Source organism: Lipophrys pholis (genome assembly GCF_963383615.2).
Source record: "Lipophrys pholis genome assembly, chromosome: 17".
Taxonomy (NCBI): Eukaryota; Metazoa; Chordata; class Actinopteri; order Blenniiformes; family Blenniidae; genus Lipophrys; species Lipophrys pholis.
This window is the reverse complement of record NC_137643.1, coordinates 10,179,487-10,196,822: the sequence shown is the minus strand read 5'-3', so window position 1 is coordinate 10,196,822 and position 17,336 is coordinate 10,179,487. Positions and strand designations below refer to the sequence as shown.

The 17,336-nt window shown below is 43.6% G+C and overlaps 1 protein-coding gene across 9 annotated transcripts in view; it reads right to left on the bottom strand.

The window, feature by feature from the left end:
- The window catches only part of elmo1 (engulfment and cell motility 1 (ced-12 homolog, C. elegans)), a 104,120-nt gene that overhangs the window by 81,627 nt on the left and 5,157 nt on the right, over positions 1-17,336 (bottom strand). The window contains exon 1 of one of the 9 annotated variants that reach the window (XM_080484732.1): positions 16,726-16,939. The exons of 7 other annotated variants lie outside the window; for them this stretch is intronic. The gene's annotated coding sequence lies outside the window, so the exon portion shown is untranslated. Of the gene's footprint in view, positions 1-16,725; positions 16,940-17,336 lie in introns of those variants that run through there. One more of the 9 variants, XM_080484724.1, reaches the window with a different exon arrangement.

The following is a 17,336-nucleotide window of genomic DNA, read 5'->3' as shown; positions in this document are numbered from 1 at the left end:
TCCTCTGCATTTACAGTGTGTGTGCTCAAGAGTGTTGCATAAGGTGACTATTGCACATTTAGTTGCCCCCCCCCCCCCCCCCCCCATTGCCTGGCTAACTGAAACACAATAGGCTATGTGCTTTGTTCAAACACAATCTCTTTTCTCTTTAAAAATAACATGCCATCCTCCCCCATTACATAACTCAATATCAGTCAGCATCAAGGTCGGCTGTGAAAGCTTTAAAACAGAAAAGAGGCACACAATTAGGTGTTTACCCTGGAAGCCTTTTCACTGCCAGTTAGGGAAAGTGTGTGTGCGTGAGTGGGTGCGCACGAGTGTGTGTATGTGTGTGAGAGACCACATAGAGACAGTGAGAGAGCCCACAGGCTTTGTGAGTCACTGACAGTGTGACCTTCTGCTCTCAGGCTACTCAGCCCTGTTGGATGCAGCCTATCCAGGTCAAACACCCACTCTCCCCTGGGACGATTCTTCCAAACCGAGGACCAGAGCGAGACCCGGGTTTTGGAAGCACTCTTTGACCCAAAAATGTTTTTAAAATGTCGATCCACAATGGAAAATCTTTGAAGCGGCAGGCGACATCAACTTTACAGGTATTGCTGAATTCTAGCTGCGTTGAGAGCAATCAATGTGGCATATTGTGCGCATGCTGACACGTGCAATCAGCAGAGAGACATTAGTATCTATTTTATCGGAAAGTGGGCTGGGTAATACCAAGTTCACTGTACGACTGGAATTTAAAAAAAAAAAAAAAAAAAAAAAAAAAAAAAAATCACAGTAATGCTGCAATTTCGTTTGGAGAAATTATGCACACTCAACCACTAGTCAATAGTGATCTTCGCCAAAAAGCTTTAAGGGAGCTCAGATTAAATTCTGAGGCTGATAACAGTGGTTTCTAAACCTTAAATTACCTCAGCTGGAGAATCGGGTCAGGGAGTTAAAAATGTCAGCTATGCTATGCGCGTCCCCAGACTCCACAGCGGCTGGTCTGGCTGCAGGCCCGTGGGATCTTTGGTTTAATCAACTTACACAGCCGGGCTATTAGGGATAAAGCAGAAAACAGGAGCCTGAATACTTAAAGGGAAAGACTTGAATCTGTAATATGACTCAAGAAGGTAGCTGAGTGTACATCTAATCACCAGAAAGGCTATGAAAACAATCCAACCAAGTGTTCATTATGGTATATGTTTACTCTGCAAATACATCCGAAGAAAGCTTTCGGGGTTTAAGCAAAAAGAGAATGCTAAAGGAGAGTAAATGGAAAATAACACTTTTTAAATCAAGCAAACCCTAAATGCTGTAATTTTACAGTCCATTTGGTTTCAGTTTGATGTTGTATACACCTCTGCACATTCCCTGATATAGACTTGTTTCTTCCCATGTCAAAAACAAAGCTGAAGTCCAGTTTTAATAATAAAGAAAAACTGGTGCAAGCTGCAGAAAAACAAATGAAACACAACAAAAGTGAGTCCTGTTATCAAAGACGTAACAGTTTTGTGATGCAGGGAAACATCAAAGGCAATTCTTCAAAAGAGTGAGGGGCAGAAATGGGGAATAGTTTGACCGGCGCTCCCCTCTGACTGATCACTGCAGACAACAATGATTGGAGCCTCTGGGGCTGCGCTTCAAGGAACAAACCATCCTGAAAAACTTCACTGGAATCCTATCTGTGTGTGTGAGTTAGATTGGGGGGGGGGGGGGGGGGGGGGACCACACAAAAACCCTGTCAGGTCATGTGACTGAGGCGGGGATAATTGCTGCTTTTTGATTGGTTGAAGAGGGAAGTCAGGGAAGCAGGTCTATAGTCCCATTGTCTGACTGTAGTGTGTGTGTGTGTGCGCGCGTGTGTGTGTGTTCCCATTGTGCTGGTGGAGGCGGAAGGCGTTGTAGCACTAGGAGGGACCAGCACGGCATTCTTCATTCACAAGCAGAAAAACACCTCCATCATGGACTGACCTTGACTACTCTAGCAGAACAACAAGCACATCTGAGCATTGCTCACACCCCCTCGCATGCATAACGGATGCATCCCACAGAAGGCGAAAAATCCACAGAAACAAACTTTCTTTTGTCTATTTAAAGATACTGACACAGTTCAGGTTATGAAACTGGGCCTCCAATGCACAACCACCCCCAGAAAACACACACATTAGGGGGAACATTAACTTAGCTCCAGTTCCACAAACTGTAACTAATCAAACTGCGTTGCTGTAGGGCAAATCAATACCTCTTCTCCTCTTCGGGCCTGATAGGCATACTCTTGCATCCTTTCACAGAAGTACAATATAAAAGATTCAATTATTCACTTGCTGTTATGTTACATTTAAAAAAAATGAGCAAAGTGAATATTTGAAATAAGATTTAGTGGAGTTTCAATATTACACATAGATTTTTTTTTTGCAATCCCTCCTGGTGAATAATACAGCAAAATGACAAAAAACAAGTCCTCCATTTGCAGCGTTTTAGTTTTAAGCATGCAGGTTTTCACAACGTCGCCCTCAATATACGGCTTCGATGCTGATGCTACTTCATCAGTAAGGTTTGACAAACCGTAATCGATGGGCTATGGTCTCAATAGGGTGTCTACTAGACTGCATTCTCCAGTAAGTAAAATATAAACTGCAGTTGCTCTGAAAAAAGGTTGTTCCCGGTCTTCTTTATAATATTTGCAATGTCAGCCATGGGTGTTTTTGGCCTCATCTTAGACTCTCCTTGCTTTAATACACAGCAAAGAAAAAAAAAGCCTGAAATTCCACTTCTTCAAAATGCAAAAATTATACTCCAGACAGCAAGAAAATCATGTACCAGACAAAGATGTTATCCTGGAAAAGATGCACACACTACTCCGAGTTCTCAGAAGCAAAAGACAACAGAGGCAAAGCGTATGCTCGCCTCAGTGGGGTTTCTCATTCATAAAAACACTGACAGTGGTTATCTCTTCCCTGCTAACAGAATACTGCTCTTGAGGAATATACCATCCCGTAACTGTATTATCAAGACGACGATAATGTCAGCAGAGTTTCTGCGTGCTCGATGGAACCCAGGAGGTGGGCAGGTGCTCGGCCAACTTACTTGTACTACAAGGAGGATCCCACAAAGCTGCGAAAAGACCGGCGCACGCTGCCGACCAGGCATGAGCTATGTGTAAACCTCAGAATAGAGCAGAGGATTATGCAAGAACAACACTGTACCTAAAGGCTTCGTTTCACTCCTTTCAGAGAGAAAAGACAAGGATACTGGCCAGGAGCACGGGCAGTCTGGCAACAGTACACTAATTACTGTTCGGCTTTATATGTCAGCGAGCCCACCTTGCTAATCAAACCTCTTCAAAAATTAATGAGCACAGATGGAAGGATTTCAACCGGGGGGAAGTAAAGGTATAAATTTGCTTTGAAGCAGGCATTAGATAAGAGTTGCTGGTTCTTTCGATACAGAAAATATTGACAAAAAAAAAAGTAATCCAGCTGGGTTTTAAAAGTTGTCAAGTCATTTGTTGATAGAAATATGGAAATAGTCAGTCTTTTCTGCCGCCTTCTGACATTTATAATGCATCTCAATATTCTTTTTAAATTTTTTTAGTTAATCTTAATCAAAGGGGTCATATTATACAGATTTTCCACACTTTCACGTGGGTGACACTTTATACGGTTTGATTTTGGATTCACTCATTTGAGCACACACTTTTTGAAAATGTAAACAAGCCAGGGAGAGAGATGACAGACTGTCTTCACTTCTGCGGCGTCATTCCAAAGTATGGAGACGCATAGTACTGCTGGAAAACCATATAACATCCTACAGGTTGGTGCCATTTTATCACATCATGGTACATCGTGATGGCACATCATCCGAGTACTCAGCAGGGTGTGTATTTTAGAACATTTTATATTTCCTGTGATGTCAAAATGGTGAAAAGGCACGGATAACAGTTGTTCTATTTTATTGCTTCTCAAATTCAACATAAGCCATTTGTTTTTTGAAACCGGAGCTCATTTTGGAATTAGAAAACATGCATATTTAGTCCAATAAATACAATTACTTTTTGATAGTAATTTTTTTTAAAAAGAGTTTCAGATTCCTTTCTTATGTGATTTAGGGGGACTTGTATTTTTTGTTTCACGTTTATCACTGCTATCACTGTACTAATCTTTCTCTGAAGGCAGATGTCCAACATTTACAAAGATCCTTGAAAACCTTTGAAAATGAACGCTTGTCACTCAAAACCAAAGAATGGAGTTCATTTCCTGAGGAGACCGCATGCTCTATAAAAAAACATTTATTTCTAAGAGTTTTGATGTGACACTGCGCCAGCTCTGTATTAGTCGGGTTCTGATATTTCTTTACATGCTTCATCCGATATTGCCAATTCAAATTGTAATATTCCAACACGGTCAACCTGGGTAAAGTCAGCCTCATGCACAAGCATGAACTGCTTACATTTAGAGGTTGGCTCAACTGAGTCGTTGCTTTGAGCGTCGATTGATGATTTACAGAAGCAAGACACTAAACAGTACGGTGTCAGAATGTCAAGATATATGATCATGAGCACAATATGATTTATTAACCGGTTTGAAATTATTTAGCATCGTAACGAACAATTCAATATGGGACACCAACAGAACTTGACAATGCATCCATCTTCTTTATTGCGGTATAAGGTCGCAGGGCAGTGGAGCCAATTCATGCTGTGGAGGCAGGTTACACCCTGGACAGGTCACCAGAGACAGACATCCACACGCTCACACATAGGAGCAATTTAGAATTATCGCCTTTTTGGATATTTTCAGACGAAAACAGGAGAAAACCAAGGAATGCACAAGAAAGAGATGCTCAAACCAGGGACATCAAATTAAATAAAAAAAAAAAAACACTGCTGCCATAAAAGTTGTGCAGTATTCACCATTTGTGAGCTTTAACATGTCCTTCATTATGTGCTGAAACAGGACAATCCAGGCAGCAACCGGCAACATAAAAGCCAAAGGAATAAACTTTCCAGATGTGACATACCGCTGTGAGTGGGCTCACTTTGATGATCCAAGTCTCACTTAACTCCTGACAAAAGGTGCCTCTTACTTCACTGTGAAGCTTGGCGAATGCGCCGAAGGCTTCACATTCCCACGCCGCAATACTTAAAAGGACAGAGAGAGACACAATGGAGAGATTGAAAAAAATAAATAAAATCTGCTTAATTCAAAATCCAAATTTCAGATGAAATCTGTGTGTGAAGGGAAACTTCGACATCCAGGTAGAGTAACGAACATGTTTTAGTATATTTAGCCTTCACTGAATAGATAGCCGTTCAAAAAAACACCATTAAAACACACGGGGTAGATAAAAAAAAAACAGCTGATGTGACAAAACACTGATAGACCATTAAAAGTCACAGACAGCAAATCTGTTCAAATCAAAGTTGAAACTGGAAAGCTGTTGAGTGTTACCAGGCTTTGTTCCATTACAGGAGCTTAACTCTGTCTGTTCACAGTGCTGGCAGAGCTGCCATGTGCTCCGCTGGGTTAAAGAGGATGTGAAGGTTCGGGCATCCCGGGTCAGGGAATTTCCATCGCAGATGAATGCAGAGCCATCAAGCTTTTTTTATTTTGTTCAGTGGTCAGACAAACATACAAACCCAGGATTGCTTTCAGATGATATAATATCAGAGAGGCCCGTTCGGTTGTAAATACAGGAAGACGGCGAATGTTTTACCCATGTGTTTGCTTTGCATTAAGTTTCCCACGAAACTTTGATGAACTGTTACTGGGGCTTTTTTGTACGCCGTACAGACTGTGTGAACACAGTATGATATAGTCTACACAAACACTGAGCGGAACCTCTCTGGTAGTCTCTAGTATACCATTTTAAAACCACTATAAATTGTACCATTATGGAAGACAATTATGCCATTTTGTTACGTTCAGTTTTGGCTTTTTGGTTTTGTTCTTTTAAAGTGTTGTTATCCCACATCATTGCCTCTCACATAACTACATATTTTGTTTTTGTTTCTTCCCAATCTAGCTATAAAAAATTATGTCATTCAGTGCTCCACAATTTTATCATTTGCGATTCGAACGTGGAGAGAAATTAGAGGCACTGGGTATAATGTAATAATGCTACAAAACCTGCTGCGGCAGAGCGGTCGCCACGCAGAACGAGAGGACACAAGGTTATGAAAACATGTCTCATGCAGTGCTACTGTGTTACAATTCATTATTTGGACAGAGACAAAAACAATATCGGCAATGTATCAGTTGCACAGGTCTATTCTGTATTGATTGAGAAGTATTGTTTTTGTACAGAAAATGTCAGTTGTAATAAAAAGATTACAATTGTTTGGTTTGAGCAAAACAAGGGTTGGCTAATGTAACGAAACAATGAGGAGAAATGTCACGTTAATATATTACTAATTCATCCCACACAAAGAGTATCACCATTTATGATTGCTGTTTTCTTGCACTCAGTGTTCTTCTTATCCCTGCTGGTCTTTTAGAGAATCCCACATTATTGTATATGACATTTCAGCGCAATCAATAATTCTGCCTGCCACAAACTGCTGCAGCAGTGTTACACACGTCATATACATCTCTTAATGGAAACACGGCCTCCACTTAGCAAAATTCAATAGCTCAAAGGATTACCATCTCCGCTGAAGCATGTAATAACCAAAAGGTCATATCATCATCATAACTCAACAAACCATAATCCGCAGCCGTTTCTTTAATGGCTTTTAAAGTGTGTCAAGGCCCGAATCACTGCCACCGGTCACGTATTTAATGAACATGCCCTCCACTAAAGTGCCAGTTTGCCAGTCATTCGGCCCAGCTTTGAATGCTCTATCCCCTATTGGATTGTGCTAGCCTAGATCGAGATGTGCGAAGAGCCCAGGAACATTTGGGACTGATTCATGGCTATTTTTACTCGTCCTACTTGAACTAAATGGTTCAGATACTCAGAGGAAGAAGTCAGGCACGGAAAAGGCTTATTGAACTCCTAACACAAATCATTGGCAAGCTAAACGGTGGTGGGAGAAAGGTGCTTTAGTGTAGAGCTTTCATAGGGGAAAAGAGGGATCGCTTGATGGTATGGAGCCATGAAGTACCCCCTACAGCTGTTGGTGTTGAAGACCTAAACACTGCCAGAGAGGAAATTAACATGCTGGGAAAGATAAATGCCCGTGTGAACACATACATCAGACAAGTTTAATAAAAGCAGGTGAAATAAGAGGTCTGGAGGGAAGCTTGTGCCTCAATAACACGCACGCACACACACACACACACACACACACACACACACACACACACACACACACACACACACACACACACACACACACACACACACACACACACACACACACACACACACACACACACACACACACACACACACACACACACACACACACACACACACACACACACACACACACACACACACACACACACACACACACACACACACACACACACACACACACACAATTTCCTGTGGAAGTCATAGAGGACTGATGCATACAGGGCTCCTCGCCACTGGAGCAAAAATTACTCCTCTTATTAAGCCATAACTCTGGAGGGAACACAGACTCTCAACAACACTCATTACGTTAGCATATAGCGAACAGGCTACTGTTCATTTCTGCCTCCGCTACAATTATGTTAGCACTGATGACTATCATCACAGGGGGTAATAAGCGCTCTATGGGAGCACTGACATTATGGGAGATGGTTATGGCCTCTCTTGTGGAAATCTTCTGCTGCCATTGCCAGCTCTCTGTGGTACGGAGTCACGCAAACATGGGACACACACACACACACACACACACACACACACACACACACACACACACACACACACACACACACACACACACACACACACACACACACACACACACACACACACACACACACACACACACACACACACACACACACACACACACACACACACACACACACACACACACACACACACACACACACACACACACACACACACACACACACACACACACACACACACACACACACACAGAGTGAGGAGAGATCTAGTGTGAAGGCTAGACTGTGTATCTGGCCTAGGTGCTATGAAAGGATTCAGTCACTTCACAGGGCAGCCATCTACTCGCCGAGACTGGCACGAGTGAGTGGGAACAAAGAAGTCCCTGTGGCTGTCACACACACTCCTCGTTACATCCACCCTTTGCCCTGCCAGCTGTCTGTAACCCCCCCCCCACACACACACACACACGCACACGCACACACAGCTGTTGCTATACATCAACCAACCATTGATTCCACTCGTACATGCACGCAAACACACCCACCATGAACACAACTCCTGGGTGGCTTCAGGATCTGGCTTCACCAGAAAACTTCTATCCTCCCTGCTGCGTGCTCTTTGTCCATCCTCCATGCTGACTGACTGACTGACTGACTGGCTGGCTGACAGCACTGTTGGAGGCAGAATGTTATTCACCAACCACCAGTGGCTCATCAGCATCACATTGCTGCAGCACAGCCACAACACATGAGCTCATGCATCCTACTAATAGTATGGTGGAGCTGATATTCTAAATATTTTCCATAACATGCTGCTGCCTCTACGAGCACCATCTTCAAAAGCTTGTTATTGTCCTGTATTTCTTCCCAACCCTTGTTTTGCCCAACCTCCACTTCAAAACACGCTACGCCCTTTCACCACACTGCCCTCCCCTCTCCTGACAGATGCCCCATGCCCCATCACTGGGCTCACCCTTTAATTTGCAAACCCCTCAGCTCTGCCTTTAGCTCCCCACCCTCTGCTGCCATCCTATTATTTATTTATCCCCAAGGTTTTTTTTCTTCTTCTTTTTAACCATATGCTACACCCATGCCCTCCCTTTCCTTATGTTTATCCATGGACAGGCAGGCCTCAGCCCTGTCTGGTCAGTCACGAGCTAGTCCCTGCGCCAGCTCAGCCTCCACCCTTGCAGTGTGGTGACTGGCCACTGCTAAAAACACTTTCATCTCTTTTTGCATGAACAGCCTGAATCCTACAATAGCCGTTGACTGGTGACGCTTCCTTCTCATTGTCAAGTTATGTAGTAAAATTTTGGGTGGGGGCTTTGCTTGTGGTACAAGAGGCAGAGGCAGTTTAAATGAGGCTGCAGTCTGGCTATTTATGGACTGGGGCATAGGATTCAAAGAACTTCATTTTTTCCCTTTTATGGGGTAATTGCATCTAACCCACATTTATGTGAAACAGAGAAGGGGGAAGAGAAAGAGGGAAAGAAAAACACCAGTGGAGGGCATTCCTCAGGCCAGGCTTTCATTGCTGTGGCTGCAATGTCATTGGAGTGATGTAATCACTGCATATCAGCCCTCCATATATCTTCTCACTTGAGTCTATGGAAGAAGATAGGCTATGTTTGAATTGTCACACTACTACTTTACCACTGAATACAAAAGGGAAATTCACAAGAGGTTGTGCCTATACTTAATGACTTTATTTCACCGTGCCTGAAAACAGGAAATGGATGAGTTCACATGCAGATGCTGACAGGAAGAGGCTCACCTTCCCCCTTCGGTTCAGAAGAAGCGTATTTTTCATGCTGTGTTGAAAAACTTTAAACACGTTTTGAGCATGTTTCGCATCCGGTAGCTGCACTCTTATTGAAAATGTGCCATTGGAATTCCCTGCACTATTTCTTCTGCCGCACTGTCAAGGCTAAAAAATGCAGCCAGACAAGTCAGACATGCACACGCAAAAATACAAACACAGGGTGCTAAGCTCCTCCTCTAGACAACAAAAGAACCGACACAGCAACAAGCCCTGAAGGCAACATTAAACCCAGCTTGTCTGCCACTACAATGCCCCTCTTTTCTCAATAAAGAGCCATGCTGAGCCCAACCGAGCTGAGCCATACCATGTTATTTTTCAGTTCAACGTAGCTGGAGATAAGATAAAGGCCAGGCGCACTGACAACATGCAACATCCACAGGAAATTGGGAAACTCTAATGTGTGGCCAGCACAGACCAGCAGGGTTGACACGGGGTAAGACAGGTGGTATACAGATGGAGAATCAGCTCGGGCAGCAAATGGCAACTGAATCCTGAGCTTAACACAATGGTTCAGCCGAGCCCGACAGACCCGAAACACTCCTTGATGTTTGCTCTCAGATGGCAGGTGACCTGCACCTATACACACAACTACATCGCTGGCAGGATTGACAAGAGCAGAAACACTGACAAATATAAATAAGGGAGAAGAAATCTTTTTCAAAAGAAAACCGTCTCATCTATGGCCGTTTCCACAAAGAAATATTTTTTTTATACTGAATTTCACTAATATTGCGAACGGAGCCAGCCGTCTCACATGCTCTTTTAAACACCCCTAACCTCATATGGGAGGAAAAGGGGGCAGATGAACGCTCTGATCCGTGGGTTTCCAGGTGTTTTGCAGTACCTTGTATTTCTGACATACTTGAAAGTCCAAGTAGCCTGGGAAATGAACTAAAAACAAATACAGTATAATCCCTCTATTTTTCGTGTCATCAATAAACGCAAATAAACACAAGGTTTTGATAAGGAGGAGAGCAACCTGAAACATTGCTGTTTGCGGAGGAAAAAGAAAATATGACCTTGTTATGAGGTCCTCGATTAAACCTCTCAAAGAGGTTCACCTATTAACCTGATGTTCCTTCATGATATGTGCATACCTCTGTCTGACGGAGGCTTTGATGGGCTTGAAAGAAAAAAGATCTTTGGTTGTTTTCCACGACCCCAGTTCCATATCACAGTTTCCTATCAATAACAAAGATTAAAAGCAGCATCGATGTGTGAGGGTCGACTGTGACATGTGTGTACTGACTGTTGAAAACTAACCAAAACTAACCTAAAGCTTCCAGTGGAAATTACAGAGGCAACAGAAAAGATGGCCGATAGCTTTGGGTGAATGGATGCATTTCTGACGCCCTGGTCGAAGCAGTTTCTAGTGGTCAGTGTGTGGACTGTGACAATCAGCAACTGGGCAATATGTGTAAATTGTTGTGGAATTTGACCGATAAAGATGGCGAGGAGGCAACGACAGTTATCAAAATGCTGATTAAAAAAAAAAGGGGAGGGGGGGGGATGCTATCAACAAGGATATTCCTACAATAGAGACATAAATACAGAGTCTGAGAGCAAAAGTAAAAGAGGGAGATATTAAAGTGTTTTGTTTCCCAAATGTCCTTCTACGTTTGATTTATTCAGAGACTCAGAGGCAGCTCCAACATAAAGCAGCACACCTTCCATCCAAGGCTCGTAGTTCCCCAGCCAGAGAGAATGAACGAGCTGGTGACCTTGGCATGTTATGAGGGGCCCTCCACTCCTCCTCAATCTCATCTCTCTAGAGGTAGCCTTGACTAGTCTAATGGAAAACACTGCTGCAGCAGGTTGGCATCGCAAACGCAGGCGTCGTGACAGAATGGGTTCAAATCCGTGATCTCAAACCGTACATTAATTATGCAGCACATTTGGCTTTGAGATATTGCGCTTCTACCCTCAAATCCACTCTCAAGTTAACAGGAATAACTTTAAATGAGAAGCATCATGAAAAGTTACATAGTACACCTTTCACTAGTGACTGTTGAGCAGGAACTGTATTTTAGGTTCTTGTTCATTCACAATTAATGAACAACAAATTCCAAACGGAAGCATTTTCTGAACATAACTTCAAAAAATAAAAATCCGATGCTATAAATATCGAAATAAGTCACTCTCTGTGGTGTAAAATTTAGTGGATACCACTAGTAAGTCTGCAGATTGCTTCCGACACCATTCACATCATTCTCCATGTTCAAGTGAGATCATATGGAGGCCAGAAAATTTACAATTACAGATCGACAGATACCAAATACCATTTTTCTACAGGAAATGATATCTGAATGCAATCAATTCAAAAACGTTACTGTTTCTGCTGACATATCCTGCTAAGTCTCATAAATTTGACATTTTAACAGAAAATTAAATAGCAGCTAAGCCATGTAGAAGCCTGATCTGGTTGACCACAAAATAGTGACGATAGGAAAGGAAACCAAACCGTTAAGTTTCTTTCAAACTGTGATACTGAAATTGAGCCAGTCCCTGTGTTCACACAATTCCTTGAACATCAAACCATCAGAGCATAAATCAACATAACTTGCATTTGCCTTATTTACTACATTTAAAACCTTTGTGATGCCATTTTGTCCTTAAGATGACAACAAATCAAATCTGACCATGCTTCGGTATGATTAACATGCCCTTCCTGGGCTTTCAATCTCAATTACTTGTCATCTGCAACTGTAGGACCTTTAGGGCAGGATGAATTGTGGGGAAATGATTCGAGCACAGTCTGCAGCATTTAGAGAAAGGGCACAGAAACAACTCAAAAAGTCAGCCAGAGAGCCTTCAAGCATCTTTTGATTTTACATGCGAACACCCTTGAAGACTGCCTGGTCTCCCTCATAAACACAATTGTTCAACCTAAAACACACCAAACCGGAAAACACAGAGACAACACCGGAAAACCTTCAGTGGGTGAACTTGGGTTGCATACTTTGGCATCATCATAGCCTCTGTGGGCTCTTTCATAGAGTATCAAAATTAATGGGGCAGAACAAACAACTTAGCAAGTTCAGACATTCTTTATCAAAACTTGGCAACAACGCTACCAACACAACTGTTCCACAGACAGTTCACCGGGATTGGCGTGAACAGTGCTATAAGCAGATAATGCAGCATCAAGTCATGGGCCTCAAGCTGCGATGGGGTTACAGAGGTCTGATAAGCTCCAAATCTGACTTTATACCCATAGTTTTGTAGTATTCTAACAACTCTGACTTATCAGATTTCCCTCTGGAGTCACAAAAGCCCTTCAATTATATTACTTCTTCCACTCAGACGAGAATATTCTCTTCCAAAAAAACTGATATCTAATATTGATAGGGGGTTTCGGTTTAATGAGTTTTGATCAGATACTGGGATTCACAGTAACGCCAATGATCCTTTCTGAGCTTTTGAGATCCCGGAGAACTCAACAAAGAGCTGTGTATGTCTGATTGAGCATTTGTCGGCCCTTTTTTCATGGACATGCAGACCAAACAACAGGCAGCAAGGAAACAGACGCGCGAATGGATAGAATCACGAACGGGCAAGTCAAGTGATGCAAAGGTGGACACTCAGTGATGGACAAGCAAGGGAGCATGACAGGAGCATGAATGAAAACAGTAAGATTGATTTATGACCCATACCGACAGAAACCACCCAAACGGCTCCAAGACATGCACATAAACACACAAAAGTAGGCACGCACACACGGGAAAGGCTATATTTAGCAAAGCGCTGAAGGAAACATGGCTTTAGCACCTGGGCCACACTAACACACCAGCATACATCCACTGTGAAAAAGACCTAGGCACGCTAGAGAGGAGAGAAAAAAAAACTGACACAGCAACTAAACACTAAAATACTGCATGTCTCTGCAGCACATGCGCACACATGCCATAAATCATACAGAGTGTGATGTTAACACCCATGACACATACAGACACATCGTACCACAACTGCATTCGGTGGAGAGGAGCTTACTCGCAGCACGGCCACAGTTACAGCTGTGAATGTAATGTCAAGCCTCTTGTAAAGCTTATAGGTGGGAATGTTCTAGTTAGAGTAATGCCGTCTCACTCAACACTTTCTATACTGGGTTAGTAGGATCTGAGGCCGAGAGGCTGTTAGCAAAGAGATGCTAAATACCACAAGCAGAGGGAAACACAGAGTGAGTGAGCCAGCGAAACTCTCACTATGTATTTACTGAGCTCTGCGGCACTACCACAGCTGGAATGCAGCGGGCAGCGTGAGCATGCAGAGGGATCGGTATCAGTTTCTGGGTCATCTAGAGCTGCTTTACACCACAAGAAGTCTAGACAAGGACCAGAAAACTCAGCAATAGTTGCTTCATGAACACATCACCTTGTCCAACTGTTGTGGGATTGAGTCTGTCATCAGACAATGGGTCTTTCCCCATCGCTATTTGCTCCTCTGTGGCATTTTTTCTCCAAGTCGAAGACGAGCTCGTCTCCGGACTTAGCCCGGGGCAACAATCGGTAAACTAAAGAGCAGAACATGGCAGCAGTACCTCTGAGATCTCTTCTCACCCCTCGTTGTCTGTTTGGCTGTCTGGCACCTTCTCATTGCACCTTCAGTACCTACATGCAGTTTTAATTAACTTCTTACCATAGGGAGCAATTATACAAGGCAACAGTAATCTAATTGGGAACAGCAAATTAATCTACCCTCAAGCTGCAGAATGACAAGAAGGCCAGTATGTGCAGCGAGCGAGGACACCAGTACATTAAAGGTAAGACTTGTTTTTCTAGAAGCATTCTTAATGGCTGGTGGCAAAAAAAAAAAAAAATAAAATAAAATTGGAGTTGATTTGTCAATGAAAACTTGTTAAAGTTTACAGTATTACTTTAAACCTGAGTAATTAGCTGAAAACGGGGAAATGAGTTCACTGAAACAGCAGGATATTGGGTTGGGCATACATCAAGAAGAAAACAATTTACATACCTCAATTTCCCATGGGATGCAACAGCAGAGTGAGAAGGGGGTAGGGGGAGAGAGTGTGTGTGTGTGTGTGTGTGTGGGAGGGGGGGGGGGGGATAACTGCAGAAGATGAAGCTAGAGAGAAGCGAAACTGAGACAGGCACAAAGATAGCACGTGTGAAAAAAAAAAAGTGTAAGTCAGGGAGTGCACTAATGAGAGAAAGATAACGACCTGCGAGGGTGGGAAGCTGTCAGACAAGGAAGAGTTGGAAATTGGCAAGGTTACACTTCAGGAGGTGGTGAGGAGATGCCAAATAGTAGGCAGTGTCAAAAAGACACACAACAGGATCTCACACGTGATGCAACTCAATAACTGGCGGCAGGCATCCATCGCTCAAAAAAAAAAAAGAAGCTCTTCAACCCTGTCGATATCAGCCGGCCCATCTTCCAATATAATTTCCTTGAATACATTAAGTATTTAAAACAAAGGACTAAAGCACTCACATTTAATTCCGTCAGTTTATCGGGGATGTGATTTATAGAGCAAGTAAGTGCAGTTGAGTTTACCTTTCTCACTTTCCTTTTAGCAAACCCGCTAACAAGAAGTCGTAGTTTGCAGAAGATAATAAAACCTGTTTTCACACGTGTACATTCTCTTTGACATGTGCATCCCCAAGTGGCGGTAAAACCAAACTTACTTCTTCTGACATGCTCCAGTTTTGAAGTTGGACCACAACTAACCAAAGCTGAACCCAGACTAAACTTTATGTCCTTGTTCATTGACGGGAGAACCTGAAAGTGGCGACTTGTTCCCAGGTACGGTTTTTTTAACGGCCCTTCTTGACTGCTCAGGTTATTCATACCTGCGTCTAAAACCAAACACGAGTCCCAGGTCTGAGATCAGCCACAGCCACACAGACGGTCCACTCACAGCCGCCAAAACCCCACACTGCAACTCAGAATGTCTTCGTTATGTCTAGAAAGTCCGATTCCATAGATTGCTCTCCTTTTTGACAAGCATGAACAGAGAGCTTGACAATAATCTCCAACTTTCGCTCCGGCTGATTCCTCATGATAACTTGAGATGAAAGCTGCTGCTTTGTAGTTGTTAAAAAACAACAAAAAAACACCCGTATTACTACTGTACGTGAGACATGACTACACAAGCCCCTGTTGTCTTTGTTTCTAGGCCATGTTGCCCACGTTTAAGGCCAAACTGACATGATGACACCGACACGCATGCGGTTCCGTCACAACAGAAACATCTTTGGTGCCTAACAAGGCATGTAAATGGGCTCTCACTCTATCGGGAGGTCGCCTACAGGGGCAGGAGGACAGAGCGACGACAACGGTGCTGCCCCTGGGCCGCACAGGAGCTGATGTGAGGAGCCGAGAGCTGAAACACGCTGTGTGCTATAGAGCCGGCCGCTGTTGAGGCCTATTATCTGGCTACCGGGTGATCAGCGAGGAAGGAATAATAGAACAGCGGTAACCCAAAGTGGGGCCCTTTAAGGATAACGATGGCACCAAAAGGAGAGTTCGCAGAATAGCTTGAGCTTCTCATCAGTGATTCCCATCATTTTTACTGCTCAGCTAAAAGGCTTGTGTGTCTTTTCAAATGATGAGATGATCTTATGGGTGTGTGCAGAAAACTTTCCCAGCAGGGCAACAGAGGTCTGAATAACACACGAGATCACATTGACGTCACTGTTTATAACTAACGAAGACTTTTTTTCTTTCTCATTTGCTCACTACTTGTCATAAAGTCTTGATCACAACATAAGATGTTACTCAGATTCATGAGAAACAAGTCGCGTCAACATGTCAAATATTACTGCTGTTCGCGTCCAAACACACTCAAGTGCACTTTTTATATCTTCCATTCAGTGTGAAGTAAAAACCCCCAACCCAAGTTGCTCCAGTGAGCCTTGCATGGCAACTGCTAGTGTGTGTGAAACGCATCCAGACTTATTATGAAGTGGTTGACTCATCTGAAGCATATTTGTATCAGTCAAGACAAGAATTAACTACAGGAACTATTCAAACTCACAAAGGAAAAGCTACCGGGGGGGGGGTGTTAACCAGTCTCATCCTACAGATGAGGAGCCTGCTCTTAACGCTGTCGCACAGCACAAAACTTTACTAAACGCTGGTCGTGCTTTGCAGCAAATAAACACAACTTACTGGAGCCGCAGGGCTGTGAGGAGAGGGAAGTGAACGGGAGTGGAGGAGTGAAGTGTCAGCCTCTGATGCATCATCGTGTTTTGCTTCACCTCTCCATCATGTGAGAGAGCTTTAACGTGCAGGATCACATGCTGCTGGCTTCTCTCCTCCTCCTCTCGTTCTGATCACAGGCCCGGTGCACCGTACACCGTTATAAAGCGGCTCTTTAATTAGCGGGGGGGGTTAGGGGACACAACCGACCACTTCCCCTCTCCTAACATGCACTTTCACAAACACCCAGTGAAGCTGCAGAGCTCGGGCTCCGTCTTCCGCTGCATTTCCGCTGCAACTTGCAGCATTAACTGTGCACTTGTTTCACAAACTAAAGACTCGGAGAGCGTTTGATTTGTTCACCGCTGAACGGCGGAGTGGACAAGGCGACGTCTTTATTATGTCAATACAGCGAGAGAGAGAGAGAGAAAACAAGGGGAAAGAACAGCGCCCAAAGCCGCTAAGGCCACTTCGCCGCCACCCCCCCCCCCAAAAAAAGTGCCGACAGCCGGGTGGAGAGATGGAGGCTGGAGGAAAGAGAGAGGAGCAGGAAAAGGCGAGAGGGAGCGCAGTAATCTGGA